Source organism: Arvicanthis niloticus, chromosome 19, assembly GCF_011762505.2.
Source record: "Arvicanthis niloticus isolate mArvNil1 chromosome 19, mArvNil1.pat.X, whole genome shotgun sequence".
In the NCBI taxonomy this organism is placed as follows: Eukaryota; Metazoa; Chordata; class Mammalia; order Rodentia; family Muridae; genus Arvicanthis; species Arvicanthis niloticus.
In genome coordinates, this window is record NC_047676.1 from 19,627,455 (window position 1) to 19,650,740 (window position 23,286).

Consider the following 23,286-nt stretch of genomic DNA (forward strand, 5'->3'; position numbering starts at 1 on the left):
CTGAAAGAAAAACTTAATATTCATGTACAATCTACACAAATAAAATCCTGATCACATTCATTATAATCAATGTGTAAATTACAGAACATATCCCTTTTCTGTAAGATAAACTTGAAAAGTTCATATTTATTCCTATGAATCCTTTAGGCTTGGGGACACTGAGACCAAAGAAGGGGGTATAAAGAATATGACAGTTGAGAATGAGAAGACAGCCTGCAAAATACTGTCTTTCAATCATGAGACGGTCATGCAACCGTGACTCACGGCAGCAATGCACACCTGCACTGAGTCTACAGAAGCCAGACTCTCTTTACAGTCCGCTACAGAGGAAGAAAAGAATCCGTATCATATTTCCTTACCCGTTTCCAATTGACAGATTCTGGGAAGAAGGGACCATGGTATTTAGTTGTACACCCACCCCTGAGCTTACCAGGCTCACAGGATTAATTCTAAACTCATGGTTACACAGACTGCCCCGATTAAACTCTGTAGGGACAAGCAAAATATGTAAATAACGATCACAGATTTTATTGAGGTTAACTGACTGGAGTTAGAGGGAAATGAGCCTGGGAGGCCCAAAATACAGAAGTACATGTATGAAGAATTATGAAAGAACAAAAGTTGCTAATAAGAGCTGACATTGCCTGTGCTCTCACTTCATCATGAAGTAAGTTTGAGCACTATTATAATCTAGTGGTGATAGAAAAGGAGAGGGAAAGTTTACGCCTAAGTGCTAAGTCACATTTTGCTAGAAACTATAATAACTATAATTACAGAAGCATAAAATCAAGAAATATAAGAGGTTGAAATAAATAAGTAAGTAATTCTGCAATAACACACATGAGCCAGAGGGAAGTGGGATTTAAACCAACAATCTGACACACTCATCACACTAATGTAACCTATGATCTTAGGCATCTTATGCATGTTAAAAGCGAAAGCATCCATTGGAAGCACAGACAGAAGGAAAGCCTACCACCATCAGTGGAAAAGGTGCCTGACTGGAAGCAAATGTTAAAGAACTGTATCTCAAAGAGACAATTGAAAACATGCAGTGGTAAATCAGAGTGCATATGTGCTAAGACTGTACAAGAAAAGACAGGCGAGGTGGAAAATGAACAAAGCAATATGCACATGGTTCAACTTTTCTATCGCCCCATTTAGCTGACTACAAGGAAATAGCACGTGTGTGTGTGTGTGTGTGTGTGTGTGTGTGTGTGTGTGTGTGTGTATTCTTTGGGGAGACAATTATTTCGGGAGACAAGGCACCATCAGGAGTAATCTGCAAATTGGACTTGGAGCTTCAAAGATGCTGCCTTCAAGAGTTATCATTAAGGGTGGCGGGGGCAGATCTGTCATACAGTCACGTTCTCTGTAATTAGCCCTTCACACACAGTCCTAGAGGGCATTCCAAATACCTCTTTTGTTCAACAAGCTAGGCTTGAGGGGAGTTTTCTCGTTTGTGTGTCTGGTGCTTTATGGGATGTCCTAACATTTGTTCACTTCCTCTCCCCCATGAAAGGAAACAGACCTGACTGCTTTGAGTAGTGAATCATTTTCACAAACATTGTTTTCTACACATTTTTCTTGCATATGGTCGAATCTCTATTACTTCCCTTTTGATAGCACATATTAATTCTTGAATACCTGTATCTTGCAAAATCTCTATTCATCCTCTACCCATACCCAATAAAAAGTTTCATCTCTTCCATTACATAAGGGATTTTTGTTGTCTGTTGTTTTCATAACTCATTCTGATGATTCCGGTTCATACTGTGTAACACACTCTGAGAAACAGCTTTTGCTAATATGTACTGGTTCTTTCTTTAGGTCTGTAAGATCAGAAACACACACACACACACACACACACAAGTTTACCTGCCTTGCTTATGTGACGGACTTTTCTTGAAATTGATTTCCTGATCCTTCTCAGATTTGCTCATTGCTATGAATTGGTGGCCTAAAGGGTGATGTTTAACAGTCACCTTGGATTTCAGAATGAGCCAAGACTCTCCAGCAGATCTCTCCATGGTGAGATCAAGCCTAAGCTGTAGCTGTCATCTCACAGAAACCAGCTTGCCTCTATAAGCCATAGGGGCTTCTTCAAACAAATTTACTGAACCAAAACTGAGACAACTATCAATCACACCGAACTTGACTACGGATGCTCCCTTTTCTCTATATCTTGTAATCAACCCTGATGCTTCTTCTCCTATTCAAAGTCTATGTTAGCCAGCTGGAAGATGAGCAAAGACACTTAATGTGGTTTTTTTTCTTCCAAACTAGCTCCTGTTTAAATCCCCTTTCTGATTTTTCACCATTTCTTCCCCTCACTTTCTTAGGGACACAAGGCCAACTTGACACATTTAGACTCTCAGTATCATACCGCTGCCCCAGACTGAGTTACAGCTAGCTCGTTCCAGTTTCTTTAGTCATACACCAGGGACACTTTCTGAAAGACATACCTCTTAGAGTTTACTATCTGTTCAGTATGCAATGCAAAGAGCTATGCAGAATATGTGCTTAGAACAGTACAAGCCTATTAAGGCTCAATGCAACTGAATTCAAATTATCACACAAATGAGTAATGTCCCCATCAGTGATCTACTTTAAAGAATAAATCATTTCCATTGTAGATGTGCTTTGCAAGATGTCCTTTTAAATTATTTCGGAATCTGTGACCTTACATATAAAAACATATCAGTACTGGCTACTCATCACTGATATGATGTTCATCACCAAATCATGCAACAAGAATTTTTAAGTATAGGAAGCCAGACCATATGCCAAAGTTACAATGTTATAGGTGTAGAATGATATCAGTGGATCAAATAAGATACAGACATTATTTTCAAGAACAAATTCAGGAGGTTGAAAAAATGTTCTTCAGAATTTCTGTAATTAAAAATGGCTTTGTAGCTGGGCAGTGGTGGCACATGCCTTTACTTCCAGAACTCAGGAGGCAGAGGCAGGCAGATCTCTGAGTTTAAGGCAGGCTGGTCTACAAAGTGACTTCCAGTACAGCCAGGGATGTGCAGAAAAAAAAATCTCATTCAGAAATAACCATACCATTATCTTAAAAGAGACAGGAAAAGTTGCTCAGTAGTGCAGCAATAAGAAAAAATATGCCTTTGGGTCTTGCAACAGTCCCTTAAGCTTTCAATGTCGATTAACTGTGAAATGGAAAACTATAATATACATTTTACCCATGTGATACATATATCTCAATACGACACCTTTGCTAATATGTGAACAGAGTTAGCTAAGTGTTAGAGTTTCAGATAACAGCAAGAATAACTCACACTCTGAGATAAAGAACATTGAAAATGATGAAGCTGTGTACACACACACACACAATCATGTCCATATAAATGACGCAAGGATGACAATGACTAACAGCAGGAAGGAGTTATAAATAAACAAGTTTGACTCTTTGGAAGCCGCAAGGCCATTTTACATGTAGATCTCAAAGATCATCGTGAAATAACACTAGAAGCCTACTTGTTTACATATAAATCTGAGCAAGAAGGGTCCTGAGATAAAGTGACGACAATTAGAAAAGCAAGACGATTAAAATAGTAAAAATGGTAAAGGCTGGTTCTCTAAGAACTGAAAACTATTATATCTGCTTACATTCTGAGACGTGTTGAGTACAAGAGAGCCAAAGGACGTATAAGTGACTCAAAAGGAAGAAGACAAATTTGAAATTCCTAAGCAAGCAGTAATAATGGCAGTAATATACAAGAGATGGGCGCAGTCACAAAACCCCTCTCAGGGGATTTTAGAAGAGGCTTTTATAATCCCTACAGCATGCTTAGGTTGTGGCTGTTTCAATATTCCATGTTGCCAATGATGAATTTGAACTCTATCTAAAGTGAACAACTCTGCCAAGATTCCCATGCTCCCACTTTGTGGCAACGGTGAAAGTCTGAGTGGATATGCCCTTAATATAGGTATGGTAAACTGATCTAAGAAATAATTTGAGATGCAGAGGGCAAGAGAAGTAGAACTGGCTACATCCGTGCAGCATCTTCACAGCCTATTCGATTTATATCGGCCCAACCCTGAAGGATGGGGCCCTTCCTGAGTCTCTTACACAGTCATAGACATTTTCTGTGTGTGGACCTGGAGACAGAAAGAAAGCACCATTCCTTCTAACAGAGATGAGATAAGAATGATATGTCAAATAATTATACTGGAGAAAGAAAGGAGTTAAGAAACTATGCATTTGTAGCTATGGGTCTCTGAAAATGGTAGCAAAGAATGCTCTCAGAGACAACTAAATAGGTAAATCCCCTTATCCTTAAAGACAGCTATTTTGAACAAACACACTTCTATTCTATTTCAAGGAGGAAAATTTGGAGCAGAAAATTTTATTGAGGATTTTGAAGTTTTGTTTTGTTATTATTGTTATTATTCTTTTTCTCTCTCAGGAAGGTGTTGATCTTTATATTCTATCTATATTTGTGATTATCAATTTTTTATCAACTTAAAAAAATGATATAACCTTAATTAGCAACATTAAATGGAGCTATGACATCATCAATTCTTTTCACTTGAATTTGAACATTACTAAACTGTGAAGACAGTATTTTGCTTCTATGTTGTTTGGGGAGATTGAGTAAATATATACTCATTTGAAATAATACCATGTCTCTACCGTTACACAAAAAAGCTAGTAGATTCTTGACAATAAAAACAAATCAATAGTAATATCTTTAGAATAGAAGCAGTCTGGTTGATAAAAGTGTGTGGTTCACTTGGAATGAAGTAATCGCTGTTCGCAGCCTGGGCATGAGACATCATACATTCTGACACTTGTTTGTATCACAAGGCTGTCAGGAAAACTGAAGCAGAAGCAGGAAAAAACCTTTCTAACAGCAATGAAAAACGTATGGCTCTAACACACTCCAGGGAGGTGATGTGCATAAGCCTTTTTAAGACTTTTAAATGGACACTCTGGTTCCCATTAAGGTCTGTTCTGTTGATGAAGATAAATGATCTCCATGCTGCGGAGAAAGAGATCATTTCCTACAGTTCCCTTGAACCCTGTAAGTTGGACTAAGTTATTCAGTGTAAAATCTTAAAATAGAAGTTTTATGATTGTGAGCAAAATTAAGACATTATGTAAATGTACAGAGATTGATAGAATTCTAGATGGCATTCCATCCATGAACACATGGAGAAATAGATATGATTTGATACTCATGTACTGTGATGTGAACAACAAAATGGATTTTGATGAGGTTTCATATTCAGATAACAAAATAACTAATTAATGTTTCGTAGTCAAACTTGCAGTCAATCTTGCGAATTTAAATAGTCGGCACAGATATCCGGTTCCCAGCATGGTATTTTTAAAAAACACATCTGTAGTATTTTTAAAAAACACATCTCATATAAATCAGAAGAGAACTTACAAGCATTACATGAAATGAAAGTAGAAGTAAAAGAAAGTTGATATTTAGTATATACGTACATTGCTTCAAGTAAACAAAAGCTGGTATATCTTCTAAAAAGTGAAGTATTCCAGTTTTCCTCTCCGAAATGAGTGAGCCTGGTAAAACCTGCATTCACTGTTTTGACACCCCTAAACCCTTTGGCTAACAATCGTTTCTCTGCTCTGGTGTCCTACAAACCAGATGAATATTTGCACTGAAAAACTTTAAAAACTTTAAATATTTAAGGTATGTTTTTCTGCTTAGTTTTAGCTGTAAAATTAAATTATCTTTTAATCTAAAAATTGTGCTGCATCCAAAACTGTTATATTCAAGAATCATCCATATCTAATCCCCATTTATAGCCCTTAACACGAATCCAGACCTATTTGAAAACTGTGAAGAACATTGTTAACCTGAAAAATACAGTCTTAAACATGGACCTTACTCTAATTAACAAATAATGGCCACTAGGTGGCCCCAAACTCCAATATGTATCACTCAGGATATGAATGAAAATTTGCCAAAGGTATTAGCTATAATTTACCTCATAAATGGGTCAAAACTTCAAGAATGTGAAATCATCTCAATGCTATGAACATTTTTCTATCTAATTTTTGTGTTTCTAAACTAAATACACTCAAGACAACACATCAAATACTTGCACACCTTTACAAGGTTTGAAGGATTTTGGCCAAGAATTCTTTCAGTCTTCATAACTACCAATTCAATTATAGTTGGTTTCTCAAAGTTTTATAATTTCTCCACTAATATTCCCCAATTTTCTCCTCATTTTTCTTTTCAATTAAATGAAGGGAAAATATATGCAAGCTAATGAACGTTGTCGCTGGTATGATTAAAGAATTCTGTAACTAATGAGAGTCCATGTCTAATTCTCTAGCCTTGAGAGGCCTATTAATCAAGTATACTTAGGTGGTCGAGTATACTAGCACTAAAATGTAGATGGTATTTTAGATTAGCCTTCTTACTCAATCGCTGTAAAGCTGAATCAGTTAGCCAAACATGAAAGTGAAGCTGTGGATGGAAATACTGATGAATAGGAACAGGAGTACCAATGATAAGAGTCAAGCTTTGATTAAATAAATAACACTGGATTCTATGCCACATGTGAATGTCAGACCATGATTTTTAAAAGCGAGAGAGAGAGAGGGAGAGAGAGACAGACAGAGAGAGAGAGAGAGAGAGAGAGAGAACTTTACTATGCTCAGGAAATTACCTTCGTCACATGTGTTGGCAGTGTTTGTTGTTGCTTTCCCTGTTTTTACAAAACTGGTAGAGGGAAGAGTGTACTTTAATTCTATTAGTTTTGTTGAAGTTGTAGTCTGGTGGTATTTGGAGTTAGGGATTTATTAGCCTGAGTTAGTCCGGACCTTATTGTGCTGTCTGGGCTGAAGTTGAATTTTTAATCCTGGTTCAGTCACTCTGGACTAATAGGTGTGAGGCACCATACTCAACCCAGGTGTGAGTTTATAAAATAAGCATAAGACTTTTTCTAAAGATTTACATAACATTGAAAAACAAAGGCTGATATTCTTATTTTGAAAGTCTAATTTCACAAGTAAAGCCATTGGTGGGTCTTAATGTATTCTTCAAAAACAAGGGGGAAAAAAAACTAGAAACAGTGGTTTATTGGGCTGATCTTTGTATCACCTTGAATGAATGAGTAGACAGAATGGATTATCGAAATAAAACCTGTTAAATTTTTCATATTTTTAAAGCAGGTTCTATTTCTTCAACTGACAATCTCATGAAGCTAATCTAGGAAATCAGTAGCCGGCTGACCTTTCAGCTTATAATTCTGATTGCAAAGTTATCCTTGAGATTTATAGATATCACAACTTTAATGGAATTATTTCTTTAATGCACCACCTCTGTTCATCACTCCTCCTAATTCTCATTACTCTGACCTCAAAAAAGGAGAATCTGCTAAAGGAATCATTATTCTGGAATACAAATGGCTCATGTTTCACCTGGGTGAGTTTATGTGGCTTACGGAACTCACAACAGTTCTAGGCCTTATCTCTAATGCTTGCTCCTCGTCTATGCCTGGTCAGGTTTTTCACGCCCTTTTCAAAATTCATATCCATTACTCCATAGCTTCATGTAATGACCATCGGAGAATGCAACTGAAGTTTCCATGTTTCACTCAACTCTTTATGGGCCGACATTTCCCTAATCATTGGGGAATGAATATATGTGAAACTCTTAAGTATAGAGCTGTTTCCAGGCAGAATATTAGATTGAATGAGACATTTCCAATTAAAATATGTAAACAGGCGACTTCTTTGGAGATCCAGTGTTTCAACCAACCACTACTGTACAGAAATCTGTTAGAATAGAGAATGTTATGGTTGCTGAAAAGCCAGTACTAGGATGCCAACAGCAAGGTTATCTCAGTTCCAGTCAAGTACATTATTATTGCATGACATGAGTTAAATCATTTTTAAATTTTATATTTAAAAATTCAAATCCATGAAGTGATCTATTAAGGTAAAAGTAAAATATTCTCAATGCTAATGAAAAAAAATTAGGTTGCCTGAACTTAAATGAAGTAATTGCACCAATATGAATAATATTTAACAATAATTATTAAAGTCAATACTAGAACCTAAACTGGGTGTTAGCTAATGTTTTCTACATTTATAGGTTTATGGTAATTGTTCCTATTAATCATGAACATTGTCATATTACAAAAGTACACCTATTAACCCCATTTAACAGATGAAAGAGCTTCCAATGATATTAAATATTAAATATATGATAAGTGGTACAGTTACAATATTAATTCAGACAGACTGGTGCCATGCTCCTTGCTTTTATCCATTAAAGGTCAGTGGAGAAATACTTAGGTTAAGGTCATTACATTTTCTAACAAAGAGAGTCTCAGTGTTTCCAATTTGCAGCCTCCTCACTGCATAGTGTTCTTATTAAGATGACCTTCCACAGTTTTTGGTAAGGAACACTTTTTCACAGGTACTAAGGATGCAGCTCTTCAGTATTTGAGGGTATGTGAACTTTCATTAACAACTTTTAGTGATGGTACTTCAGAGTCTAGTTTGCCCTCATGTCCATTCATTGTCTGTACGCTTCTCTGATATGGACCATTAGTCTCAGCACTGTACTTTCATTTTATTCCACAGAGCGTCTTGCATCTGCAAGGTGAAAATCCACTGCTGCAAATCTATGTGCAGCATAGATCAGCCACCAAGGGGCTGCTGCTGCAGAAGCGCAGATTCATGGTCCAGGCTTGAGTCGTCATCAAAAGAAACCAAGGCTAAACAGAAATGTGATTTGAACTAAACGGATAAATTCACTCTGATATGTTCTTAAAACAAATGATGCAGCTTTCAGTAAAATGACAAAGTTCAATGAAGGGAAACTTAGAGGCATACCTCATGCAGTTTAAATGTACCTATGGTTTACCAGTTATCAAAACCTCAATAAGAGAGTGGGTCATGTGATAACTCATCTCACACCCCTCTGTAGCATATGTCAAGCATCAACCACACCCTGCTCTCTCTCTCTCTCTTCCTGATATTTATCCTACTACTCAATCGGAGTTGACATTTATTAAAGAATACTTGGTGAGTGAATGAGTGGGTGAAATTAATTGCTAAACAATTTCTTTAGTATCTATATAATTGACAGTCGAGATGAAAAACTAGTTGGGTATGATGATACTGTAAGATTCTGACAAGCTTACTGGGAACCCCTGAGTGAACACCGCGAAGCCAAGAATCGATGCAAAAAACAAGAGGAATTTAGTATTCCAACTCATTGGAGTCTTCCTACACTGAAGGTGAAGTGGCAACCCCATGCAGCTCGTTCAGTGAGCTTTTATACAGTTGGGGGAGGGGGGCAGACTAGAGAAACTCGGCACAATATGATTGGCAGAACAGTGTAACTTTAAAACAGATTGGTCATTAGGGAATGAAGTGGCAAGGACTTCCCTTGTCTGTGAGTGGCCAAGTTTGCATCCTGTGGAATGTGTCCCCACCTGCAGGTCAGACCGCCCACTGTGGTCTGAGGAAAGTTAATTAGCCTCTTCCTTCTGGAGGGGCAAATGTCCCATGACCTTTCCAAAGTTCCTGAGCTGACCTCTCCAATACCTGCCTATAATCTCGTCTTTAAAGGATGATGAGCTAAAAGTATCTGTCCAGCACACGATATGGAGAGAGATCTTTTTTTTGAGGGTTAGGAAGCAATAAACACTATAAGGACAACTGCATTAAAAAAGGACTAAGTGAGTGCTTAATTCCATGCTAATTTCACAAGTAGCTCCTCAAAATGGTACATTTCAAAGGACCATAGAGATATTTCTATTATAGGCCATGTAATTATTAATGCCTCACATTTTTTTTTTAAAGAGCCTATATCTCTAGCTATGACACAGAAATGGTGGCTCATTTGTCCTTCCCCCCAAAGCATGAAATGTGTTGCTCAAGGATGCAAAGAAAAACTGAACAGTCATTACAAACATTCTAAGAAAGCATGTAAATTGGAAAAAATAAAAGGCAAACAACAAACAAATCCTAAATCATGTACAGTACATGAGAGTCTACACGACAAAAAGTAATGAAAATTGATCCCATAACATTATGCTACTTAGAACTATTAAAAACAGAAAACATTAATAAAGTATTACCATGGGACAAGATGATGGCTTATATGTAAATTTGTAATTACTTTACATAATGTGGAAGGTTATACTCATTTATACCCTTTTCTTCCTTGGCCTTCTAGAAAAAAACTAAATCTGACCTCTCCCTCTAAAAAGTTAGGTAACATCTTGTCTATGGCCTAACTCATTATGGTTTCCATTCATATAACTTCATGCCTCCTGGAGGCTGGATTTCAGATTTAAACCTCATGATAATGGATGACTCTAAGAGAAGAATAAACAGAATTTTAAATTCATAATATTCATACATTAAATAATCTATACATGCATATACACATAAGTGATAAATGATATGAATATACATGAAAATGTAAGTGTATATTTTTAGCATTCATGAACACCATTTCATGTCTTTGGGGGTGTGATACAGGTATATGTATGTGCTCTCAGTTCTACCTATAAGTAGATATATTTGTGTGCATGTTATCTATGGTCCCAAATATTTGTGTCTATTGCCAAGTTGGTAAAGGCTTAAAGATGATAAAGTATTATGTACTTGTACAAAATATATAAAGTACTATTTACTTATATTTAAAAATCAAAACATATGTTTTATAGATCACAAATGGTAAAAGAGAAAAGGTTTTCTGGGATTGTGGGCTTTTCTTTGTTTCTTCCTTCTTTCCTTCTTTCTGAGATTTTTTTTTATTTTGTTTTTGTTCTCTGACACTAAAGCAAAAAACTGAGGTCACTAAAGGTGAAAATAATTTATTTATTGTAAGACATTTACAAAACTCCTCACACAATAGTAAAGTTTAAAATTAATAATAATAATGATGTCGAGTGTATGTGCCCTTACAACCAACAATCAGGAAGTACAGGAGAGGTAAAAGAATCTACACAATTCAAAGCCAAAATTATCTACACAGTGAATTTTAGAAAAGTAACAGCTACATATTGAGAGCTGCTCCACATTCAACACCCCCAACAACAATAAGCACAACCACAGCACGTGCACGCACACACACACACACATGAAAGACAGAAAAATGAAAACAAAAAACAAAAAGAAAGAAAGAAAGGAAGGAAGGAAGAAAGAAAGAAAGATGGAAAAAGCTTGAACTTAAGATTCAATGTGCAATTTTTCTTTCAGATCATAAGCAAAAACAAAGTTGAGATGAAGAACTAAAAATTAATTCTCCCAGAAGTATGTGTTTGGCCACCACATGTGAATTTTGCAATGACTGAGCAACATGCACAAAATCTATACAAGCTCAAGCCATACAAAGTCACAGTAGCAAAGGGGTCAAAATGTTCCCCCAGATCTGAAGGCCTACTGGAAATTGATAGCTGCTTGGAAAGAAAAGTCAGTTTTCTTTAAGGGTGCACCATCTGGTAAGCCTCAACCTATACTGGTCATTATAAGTTAGATTCCATGATTTTTAGAAAAGAAAAAAATATTAGAAAACAGGAAACTGGATGGGGAGGATGGTGGGCTGCATGTGGAAAAAACTGGGGAGAAGAAGTGAATGTAATCAAAATACATCATATTTCGTTATCCATTATCAAAAAAAACCATCTCTTTACAGCAAACCACAACTGGATACAATGCAGAGATCAATAGATCATGGAAGCTCCACACAGCAAAAGATACATCTACACAGGTCTCAGGGAACTCTGGAAAGGGGGTCTGAGAGCCAGAACCCAGGGACTCAGCTGGGACACTGTGTTTCCTTAAAATGACTTCATGAATTAAAAAAAAAAAAAAAAAAAGAACAATGGAACAATGGACAGGCTATCACAATCAAAGCAGGAAATTTTAACGGCTCTCACCCCTGGACAGAGGCGATTAATGAATGATGAGAGAATTAGCTTCTCTTAAAGAAGTGTACTTTTCCTGGTTGTCCAGTGCATAGTAGTCAGCCCTGAAACTATATACACACAAGCAACAATGAACTCCGCAAGCCCTTTTGCATATTCTTGTACTTAAACCTATAAACAGCATATGTTGCATATATATGTATGAATGCAAGAATATTAATAAAAAGAAAAGATGCTATCAACTTGAGTGTAGGGAGCATAGGAGGGGTTCCAGGAAGGATGGCTGGGAAGTGTTGGAGGGAAGAAAGAGAGGAGAGAAATTGATTTAATTCTATTTTTATATTTTCAATTCATTGTATAAAATTCTAAACAAATTAATAAAAATGTTATTTTTCAAAAAAAAAACAAAAAAGAAATCTTTCTGATTGTGGCACAGACATTGGTTTAGTGGATAAAGGTGATTTCAGGAAAGAGCGCCTTTGTTCATTCTCCCAGAGCCTACATGGTGAAAAGAGAACTCACTCTTGCAAGGTGTCCTTTGACCTCCACATACGTACATGCCTTGCATGGCACATAGGTTTTCACATGCCCATGAGTGCACCAAAACACAGTAACTAAATAAACATAAAATAAAAATAAAAAATAAAATCAAGAAAAACCCTTCTGTTGCAGATAGATTAGAAGTTGAAGGTCATCCTTGGCTACACACTCGGTTGTATGCCAGCCTTGGCTGCCTGCCTAAAACTAAATTGTAAATCCTTTCCATTAAGTTCTACTGATCCAAAAGTCTCCTTTACATTTCAAAAACTAAAGGCTGAAAAATCAGATCTCCATAGTGGTGACTTGCACTGTAAATATCATTCACACTAAAACCTTACTTGATAGGATTCAAAACTACATTAGAGGAATGAACTGCAACTTAAACTTTAAGAATAAGAGAAAAATAAAGGTGAAAAGGTTCCACCTGGCTGTACTAACGGTTAAACAACGTGTCCTGATATTTTTAATTGGTGAACATCATGTTTCCTTTACATCACTGTGAAGCAAATAAATGCCACCGTTAACAACTTTTAAGTTCGTGTTTTTAATTTTGGTGAGTATTTTAGCTTAAACCAATTGAGTTAAAGATAGTAAAATTGCAATAGTGATTTTGTTGAAGACAATATTTTAGTAAACTAATTGATGAATGTAACCAACAGGTTGAAGATTTACATTGAAATACAAAGTCCTGAAAATTTGGCAGAATTTCAGTTTTTCAAATATTCCAATGCGCAGGGCTGTTAAAAAAATTATCGTTAGAAGGCAATTATCTTGAAGTATCTTGGTGCATCATTTGAATTTGAATTTGAATGGGTGTCTATGTACCAAGTGATCACCTGGTACCTTCAAGGGAAGGTACAGATGTTGGAAGTCCTAGAACTCCTGGAATCAGAACTACTGACAGTTGTGAGTCATCATGCTATGTGGTGCTGGGAATGGAGCCTGGACCTTCTAGAAGAACATTCAGTACTACTAACCATTGAGACATCTTTCCAGCTTATGTTGTAGCTGCTTGTGGTAGCTGGTACCTGTAACCACAGGTACATGGAGATGAAGTCCATGAAACTGTCTCAAGAAGCCAGAAATTAATTAGTTACATAGGTAATCAACTATTTATAATAATGATGTTTGTTTGCAGAGCATTTGTTAGGAATTTGCAGAAAAAAAATATAGGCTCAGCACTTAAATGACCTAACATGATATGGCCTCTGTCTTTGATTTATTCAGATAGCTATATCAACATTTTTGATATTTACCCAGGCTGTAGTAACACTTTAGAGAATTACCAGCATGGCTCAAGTTAAAACATTTACTTAATTCAGCATGGTCATTATTTTAGATTGTCATGCATTCTGCTTAACCTGCTGTTGCTCTATTTTCCTACTTGTATTTTCACCAGGAGCTCTGAGAACCCATGGTAGTTCTTTATGTGACAATATGGGGACAGAGATTCCTCTCTACCCGTCAGTTTCCTTTCTGAGGTTAGCAACTAGCATATTTGTTTCTCACAGCAGAAAAGAATCAACACGTCTAATGGAATACTGCTTTCTGGAAGCATGCAATTTATGTTTGATTTATTTTTAAAAATCAGAGCTCTGTGAAACCACTTCAGTATTCTCTCTCACACTAAATCAACACAGCCTCATAATCAATAACTGATGGGCTGAGAATCATAATTCATGACTATGCAGTCTCCATTCTGATGATTTGCAAAAGTCGCTCTGTTCACGAAAGCTGAATTCTCAGCACCAGAAACTGCCCGGTGCCAGTTTCAAAACCTCAGAAACCTCCACATCTACAGGGCTTGCTTTCAGCTCACAGGATATGGTGTGATCATCAGGAGGGTCTTGCGTATACAGTGTACACAATGAGGCAAAGAATATGGTGCAGGAGATGTGAGAATGCTAATCAGGAAACTCACAAGAGGTAGGTAGTGGGTATAATATAAAATGCAAATGTGCATTTGTGCTCATCAGAAAGGAGAGAAGAGAGGGGAGCAAGGAGGGAGAGCAGACAGGTGAGGAGAGAAGAAGGGAGGGAGGGAGGGAGGGAGGAAGGGAGGGAGGGAGAAAAAGAGGAGGGAAGTGTTCTGATAAGTCTATGAAGATCAGCAGTGCTCTGAAGTGTTTAGACATATCACTTAATGCTGGATTTCCTGTTGAGAGACAATGTTGTACTACATCTTTCAGCCTACTGCTGCACCCTGTCCTGAAGCCTGAAATGTCAGTTAATGTTAACTTATAAGGCTGCAGCATATAAAGGCTGCTTTCTAAAATAAATAAATAAATCAATACTGAACACTAAATCACATGATTTGGTAAAGTGCCTCGAAGTGTTCCTAACAAACTCCTCAAGCGCGTGAATCTCTAGGCTGCAAGAGATTCACACAGGAAGGTATCTCACCCTCCCACAAGCAGGCATTATTTTGTAGGAATGTTGCCCCCTCGAAATGATGTGGGCTGGGGTTCAATTGTACTCACTTATATTCAATGCACTGTTTCCTCTTTTCAAAAGTCTACTTCCAGAACAGTTAAAGCTTAACAAAATGTTCTTTGTATTAGAGAAGCTAATACACCACTCATTCAGCTACAAAAGAAACGGAACAAAAAGTATGAAGGAGTCTGTGAGAATAAATGACTTTCGAAAAAAAATTATGCAGAAGCCCCTCTTTGCCTGAGAAGTTACATTGATAATAATACAATTAAGCAAAGTTGTATTAAGAAATGAGGTTTATGAGCGGCCAGACTGATGCTAACGTCTCACCATAGAACTCCCACAGAATTCTGTCACTTTAAAGTGACAGACCTGATTTTTCTACCCTGGGTGTGGGTGAGGGTTACTTGGACTGAATGATGGCAAGAAAAACTAGGCATAAGCAGCGTGGCCTTCTGCCTTAGGCACCCACCCTGTGAGTAAAGACAGCAACTGATTTGGAATGGCTCAAGGGCTCAGAGCAAAATGTCAAGTAAAGAGTGCATGGAATCTATCACTGAGTCAGAAATGAGGACCAGGGTGACCCCTAAGCAGACATCAGCAATGTCTTGTACAATACCTTGTAGAAGCAGGTATTGCTTGTTGACAGAAAAACAAAAAAAACTAACACACACACACACAAAAACAAAACAAAACAAAAAAAATGAGCTTATTCATTTAAAAGCAATAAAAATATCAGAAGTACATTCTGTGAACATGACCCAAGTGCTGTACAGACAAACACAAGGAGATATTTCTGTTCTATATATTCCAGACTACCGTCTAGATGAACTCACTGACTTGAGTAATTGTTTCCTAGGTCAACTTTCTGCTTTTGGTGTTGTATTTTTAATAATTTTCCTCGTATTCAATTTTTCACAATAGTTACTATACATGGTATTTGAAGCAATGTTTGTCAACTTTAGCACTGTGAGAATGGATAGGTAATCCTTGTGACTTGTTTTTTGAACTTCAGTTCACTTCATTACAATCTAACATATACTTCGATGGTTCATGAGAAATGTATTTTGACAGTATTTTAAATTAATCGAAAAGCAGTTGTCAAAAATAGGATAGAAATTGAGAAAGAAAAGATGTGAAACAAATTGCCTATAATTGGCAAAAAAAAAAAAAAAAAAAAAAAAAGTATTTGTTTCTTTATTTGTACTTCCCACTATTCTATAGCTACTTGTAACATCATCAGGGTTTGACTTATATGATACAAATATGCTCTTGAAGACCGAGGTCTAGACTAGGGAAGTTGAGTTTATACCCTTCATCTGTATTAATTGCTTCCTGTGCCTTCTGAAGACTCCTAAGAACATTTAACAAATACATACTTCACAGCTGCTGAATCAGCATGCTCACTCCAACGCTGTGCCTGTGCTGCCGCCTAGTGGAGCCATGTGGTATAAACTGACATACTCCTAGAGGATGTGGTGTCGGATCTCTCACTGCAAAGTAGGTTAAGAGACACAGGAAACAGCTATGTGACAAGAAATCTGCCAGATCTATACACTTTGCCTTCGCTGTTTGTGTTTATGAGAAAGCAAGTAACAATCAAGAACTTCACCTTTTAGTCCGATCAGGAGTCACGTCTTTCACAATTAACCTTTGCGCTTTCACATATTACAATTCTAGCTAGGAAAACTATATATTTTATTTATATGTTTTTCATATTCCATGAGCTCCCTTAATAAGGTGCCAGTTTGCCAGAGCTGTATATCTTTCTAGACAGAAAATCTTTCTTTTCACCAAGAATATCCCAGTATAGGTTTAAAAAAATAAATAAATAAATCTGACAGTAAAGCTCTGGATTCTAAGTTCGCACAGTGTAGTGCTTCTTAGTGAACAGTGATTTTTTTTTTTAATAAAGATCAAAGTGTGTCACCTGGAGCATTAATCAGGCACCTGGTAATTTAACCATTAATCTCATCTCTGCAGAGGTAGATGGGGTCATACAGTTTCCATTCGGTTTTCTCAATTCCCTACTCCCCCTTCACCCCCTACACACACACACACACACACACACACACACACACACACACACACGCACACACACACACACAATCTCCAATACCCCCAACATCACAATGTATGCCATTCCATTCTTTGGAGTCAGAGAAAACATATGTAATTACCACTGAAGTCAATTTGTTAACAGAGATTATTTGAAACCAAAGAAGTGTCTGGTTTAAGGCAGGCAGACAGTGAGTCAGACTTTAAAAACAGAGTAGGGAAAAAAAAAAAAAAAGTAAAAGCAAGAGGAAGCAATCCTTTACCTTTTTACCCTTGGGATGTTTTACAATTGATGTGCCCCTCGGCCACATACACAGGCTGTTCACATTTGCTCACTTTTCAATCCTTTCGCTCCTCTCTGGCCAAATAAACCAGTATTCCCTCTTGCTCTGCACACGGAATACATATGTGGCCCATTTACCACCCCAGGGTGCAGAATTACCCATGCAACTTCTCACTCGCCCATTCCTCAGGAACACAGGATCTCTTCCTTTCCCTTCCTCACTGTAACTAAAAATGAACATGCGGCTCTGTCAATGACATAATGTTTTCATGAAAGTTCCACTAATTAAAAATCCTCACCATACCAGACCTAAAAAATGAGCACGCTCTTGCCAAGTGTTATTCACCACAGTGAAGCTCTTGTAACTACGTTTTAAAGGAAAGACAGAGGAGGGGGAAATGGTGAGAAGGGACAGAGTCTCCTAGCATATGCATTGAAGTATAACAGTTGTCAGCATCACAGGGACAGATTATTTTTAAAATAGATCTTTCAAGAGAAAAAAAAATAAAAAAAAAAAAAAAAAAAAAAAAAAAAAAAAACATCTTGCAAAGAACTGAGAAGTGATGCCTGTGCTGCTTTGGGTAATAGAAGCTTTTACTGGAATGAAGACCACAATTGTTGGAAATAGATCTGCCTTTTTTTTTTTTTTTTTTTTTGATGATGTTTGTCTTTGATTGTACCTACATCCTCTCCCCCTGTACATGGGAAAGAGATACTTGGTTTTTATTGTGGTGGCATGAAAACACTTCCCGACTACTGCTTTGGCCCATGCTTACAGTGTTATAATAGTTACTTGTTGAGGACATCCATTTAGACTTGCCAACATGCTGCATTAATTTAACACCACATAAAATATGGATTTTATTGCAGCAGAGACAATAAATGCTGCAACTGCTGACTGCATGCATTTAATCCCCCTCTTCTTTAATTGTACCACCCTCATACTTCCGACTCATAGAAAAGGTGAAGATAGGAATTGTACCCATCCTGTTTCTGATGAATGTCAATCGACTGTCTTCATGTAGAGGCTTAGTGACCACTGACAGCTTCAAGGCATCTGTCCTCTGACTGTCATCTCTCTCTAGATACTGAAGGCATAACGGACTATGACCAGGGCTAACTGAGGAGTGAATCCGTTCATATGGAATGCAAAGTAATGTTAGCTGATGTTAAGAGTTCACAGCAAACAGTGTTACCTGCTATGCTGATATTTGAAACAGAGGTAAACAGGAACGAGGATGACTAATTACACCCCGTAAACATTTTCATCAGTTGCTCAGAATGAATGAATTAGAAAACTCCACGATCAAGACCCCCACACTGTTGAACATAATATATTATTTATCCGGCTTCCCATTACCTACATTGAAAGCAGTTGTTCCTGGAAACTCATCAAAAAGAGTTGCATGCTCATTTGTTTATTAAAAGGTAAGGATCTTTTTTAAATAATTGCGCATATAACTTAAAATAATAATAATAAATAATCAAAAAGCAAAATCATATCTAACCCAATATCTCCCTCCAGCAAGGGAAGAAAAAGCAAGACATTAAAGGAGTTAAAAGACAAGAGGTGAATTCCTCCTACCTTGTTTCATCGGCTTCTGGAAAACGGAAGTTGGTTCCAGCCAAATAACCCTGAAGAGACTGTCACCCTGTCCCCTTTTTGTTTGTTTTCTGCTGTTATTTTCTCTCACTGATTCTACTTCAGTCTAACTCAAGCTTTCTCTCAGCGTCACTTTTAACTCTGGACGGCAGGGAACCAAAAGAAAACGGGGAGGGGGGGCGAACTCTCTCTCTCTCTCTCCCTGATTGGCTTTCATTCAGTGGTTCTGATTAAGGAAGGGGGGAAAAAAGGAAAGGGTGGGGGGAAAGCCGTTCCTCACTCGGAGAGAAAGGTTCTGCTGATGGAGCTGCAGCAACTCGCCCTGGGAAGGAAGGTTAGAGACTGGAAGTGCCGGCTCCTGCCAGCACACAGCGATTTGCAAGTGAATGCGAGGGAGGGAGCATCCGAGAGGAGGGCTGCGCATGAAAGGCGTCCCCTCCCCCGCAGGGCAGAAAGACTCTCTGTTTCCAGCCTAAGGTAATCAGCCCGGTCTAATCCGCCTGCGTCCTTAACACAATCCCAGAAACGCGGATTCTGCGATTGCTTCTTGCAATTAAAATTTAAAAAAAAAAAAAAATTACTTCTTGGTTTTTCTCTGGCATGGATATGCCTGCACCATCCTTAGAACAGACAGCCCCAAAACAAGTATTAGCGGAGTGCCAGCCAAATGGCAATCAGACCAGGTATATTACCAACAGGGAATATTTGGTGGGGGGTGTGGTTTTAAACCTTTATTTTGAAGGCAAGTGAACTTTTTGGTTCTCCAAATACCCTTATTCATTCGTTGTTTATTGTCATAAAGAGAACACACCTTACTCCTCATTTGAGAATGTCTCTGAGCAGTTTTCTCTGTTTAATCATACAAGCTATGCTCTCAGTGTGTGTCATTAATAATTTACATATGTAATTAGTATCATTAAAATATTTAGATTTGGGAGTTGACACAATCATTTATTTTTACTTTTAAACTTTTTCTTATCAATATATTCATGTCCAAAACAGCATACAGTCTGATATCAATGCATCTGGATGATTCCACCTGCTCCTCAGTTAATTGCCCATCTCCCTATTCTTCTATCTCTACATTAAATTTTCATCAACCAGAAGCTAACCAAAGATGTCAGTATAGCTCCACACAATAGTTAACACCTTTACATTTTTCTGGTTACATGTAGATTCCTTCTGAAAAAAAAAAAATGCTACCTATAAATGAAACATATATGTAAATTAGGAAAATATAAAATAGAACGATTAAGAAGACCATTTCAGGCAACTGTGACTAAAAGGAAAAATAAGATTACTCAGCTGTTAAATACCTTTGCAGTTACTAAGCTAAGGAGTGGCAACAGTAAGTCTATAGAACTCATAGCCCTTTTCCCAGGCTACTGCTGTGTTAAGATGCCAGGAGAAGCCAAGAACCCACACCCATGGAGGACACATCTGATAACTTATCAACCAGGAGACCCTTTACACACTCAAACAAACAAACAAACAAACAAACAAAACCCAAACAAACAAAAAAGGAAGGCACTGATGGAGATAGGCCAGAGACACTTATATTTCAAGAAAGATTTATTATGCTCACGAGTTGTTCTATCACTTTAGCTCACAATAAAAAAGAGAAATCATTTTCACTTATTACATGGTATCTACAGCAGGAAAGAACTAATTTTCCTTAAATATTACCGTTGTGGATTCTAAGATGGGGACACATGTACTGACCATGACAAAACGAAGCAAATTAGATTCTGATAGAAATAGCTACAGTCTTTGTCCACAGTGTTTTACAAAGTCCCTTGTCTTCATCACCAATTAAAAATAAGTGTTACATATTTCCCAGGGGTGGCTGTATTTATGTCACTCGCGTCTTTGTTTATGGAATATTATCATATAACATTACAATTGATCTATAAAATTGGCTTTTAAGAGAAATTTGAAAGTCACATATTCTACTGTTGAATTATACAGTGTAGAATAGATTACATGGCTGGTGTCTATTCATGCAAAATGAAAAATTATTCTTACTGATCATGTGTGTTGTATTTTATTTATTTTTCTTTAATATGAAAGTCAATATCTATATATTGTAAAGAACACTTAGACCACTTTTTGAATGGCTCTAATTAAGAACATAGTCAAAGGTTTGGATCTAAAGTGAAATCTCATTTGGTTAATTATAATACATGCTGCAAATGACATATGACCAAGAGAGGTTCCTAACAGAACCTTCATCCTCTCTTACATGAAGTTTTGAACTGATAAGATGGCTTTGCCTCTTGTAAGTATCAGAAACTTTCATTCCATCCTGTCAACATATTTAAGGAGCTGAACTCACTTATATGATAGATGATTCCACATTTACTTTCTGAAAGAGGAATCAAATGCAGAGAAAAGGTGCAGGGTACTTAGAATATAAGACCCAGGTATTAATATCATTTGTAAAATATTATTGACTGAAAAGAGATACTGAGTGACAGTTGTCCCCATGTCATGGGAAGGCATGAAGAGATAGTAATTACTCAGAAGAAATCAACAACCACAATATTTAACCACTGAAGTCATTGATATTGTTATATATTAATACTATGATTGACATATAAATTTCTCTTTTATATGATTGACTGTTCTAAATTTCTAAAACAGTGTAGTAACAGACTTGAATTAGACACAAGAGGTAGAGTACTTGTTACATTCTGTGTCACATGATAGTATATTTTATATCATGTGGTTTTTCAGAACAAAATTTCTATTATATTTAGAATGTCCTCCTAATGATACTCTGCTTAATGGCATGATATAATACTTAGGTAATGTAACTGTATTAATGAGTTATTAAGTTTAAGTAAGAGATGGGCCAGGAAGGGAGAGATGGAGAGAAGAGAGGGAGGCAGAATAGATACAAGAACTGATCACATTCTATTAATACCCTCCACTAAAATTATTCTCCCCTTTATTCTTTATATCTAAAATCATAATCAAAACTGTTGAGCATCCTAGCAATCAAAATTAGAGAAGAATATATCTACTGTCTAAGAAATAAAGCCTTTAGTGATTTGTTTTATTAAACAATAATATTTTCCAGTTCTTTATTTTATGCTGCAAATAACGTAATGTGAAATTTTGAAAGATGCTCTATTTGAGATTTCCTAATGTGAACTGGAAAGGGAAGAGTCTCAGATCTATGAAGCAAATCAATGGGAAATACAGAGGTGCAGTCAGCTCTCTCAGAAAGTGATGAATGAGTAAGTGACACCTGAACAGGTTTATCTGTGTTAGAATTCATGTGTACTGAGAGCCAATTGAACTTCATGGAAATTTAACATGTATATTTACAAATACATGTTTAAAATAAAATGCAAGTCACATAGAACATAGCTTATTACACTTATAAAACACTAAAGACATCAAAAGCATCCTCATCCATTGTATAATAATCATGGATAATTATATTTTAATAATAAATTATAGTAATAATAATGTGTGAAGGCTGACAACTTGTGACAAATTTGAAAGAGCCATTAAGTGAAAACCAATTAAATAAAGGAAACTTCCAATCCAAATGTTTAAGGAGTTCCCAAGTTGTTGTAAATAGCAATCCTTATTCTTTAAGGTACACTGACCTAACTCTGAACAAATAAATAAATAATAATTAACAACATCAAAGCTTCTTCTCCAGTCAGTTTCCGTTTCTTTGACTGTTTTGAGAGATAATGCCAATTTCTACATCCAGTTTCTCTCTGTGGTTATGTGGTATGTGGTTATGAGTGCCCACACGACTCCATTCTCCAGAAGTATTTTGGCACCAAAGATAATTTGTCTGAAACTTTTATTTTCCAATTCCTTTCTAGTTGTCCTTTCTGGATAGTAGAGTTTGGGAAAAGTTAAACTTGTACTTTCATTATAGGTAACATTCAGAGCAGAAATCGAGAAGATTCTTTTGCAGGTTTTCTTATGGCCAGTTTGTCTTCAAATAGATACTTATGCAAATGAGGAGCAAGACATATGTAAGACATTTGCATTGCTCTAAGACACTCAGTAGAAGAAGCATAATTTTATATTCTTAATTTTATATTTATATTGTAGTCCTGAGCCAATAATACTAGCCTTTGGGCCCCAACTGGCAAGCTAGAGCTGAATGCGCTCTTCTTGGTGCTCTTCTCTCTCTTCTCATGGTGTAAACCTTCTCCAGTTCAAAATGAATTTACGGCATTAAGGAAGTTACAAGAACAGTGTCTGAAATGTATCAATCCATGAACTGGTCCTGATACCTTTCACCTTTATCCACAGGTCTCTATTGCTTAGTTCCAAGAAACTAGAAGCATGGAGATGAAGCATGAAGGTGAGCAGAAAAATAAAATGTTAAGAAGTCGGTGTTGTCAATCCTAAACACATTTACACAGAAGCAACACTAAATGAACTCAGCAAGTTGGTCCTGGAGGGACAAGAAATAAGTGGGAGGGGTTAAGGT

At 36.8% G+C, this 23,286-nt stretch overlaps 1 protein-coding gene across 2 annotated transcripts in view; it reads right to left on the reverse strand.

Moving 5' to 3' along the window:
- Nucleotides 1-19,188, reverse strand: part of LOC117723847 (cadherin-10) — a 200,409-nt gene extending 181,221 nt beyond the window's left edge. Inside the window, exon 1 of one of the 2 annotated variants that reach the window (XM_076916406.1) lies at nucleotides 18,801-18,976. The gene's annotated coding sequence lies outside the window, so the exon portion shown is untranslated. Of the gene's footprint in view, nucleotides 1-18,800 lie in introns of both variants that reach the window. The other variant, XM_034523410.2, reaches the window with a different exon arrangement.
- Between the last annotated feature and the right edge of the window lie 4,098 nt (nucleotides 19,189-23,286).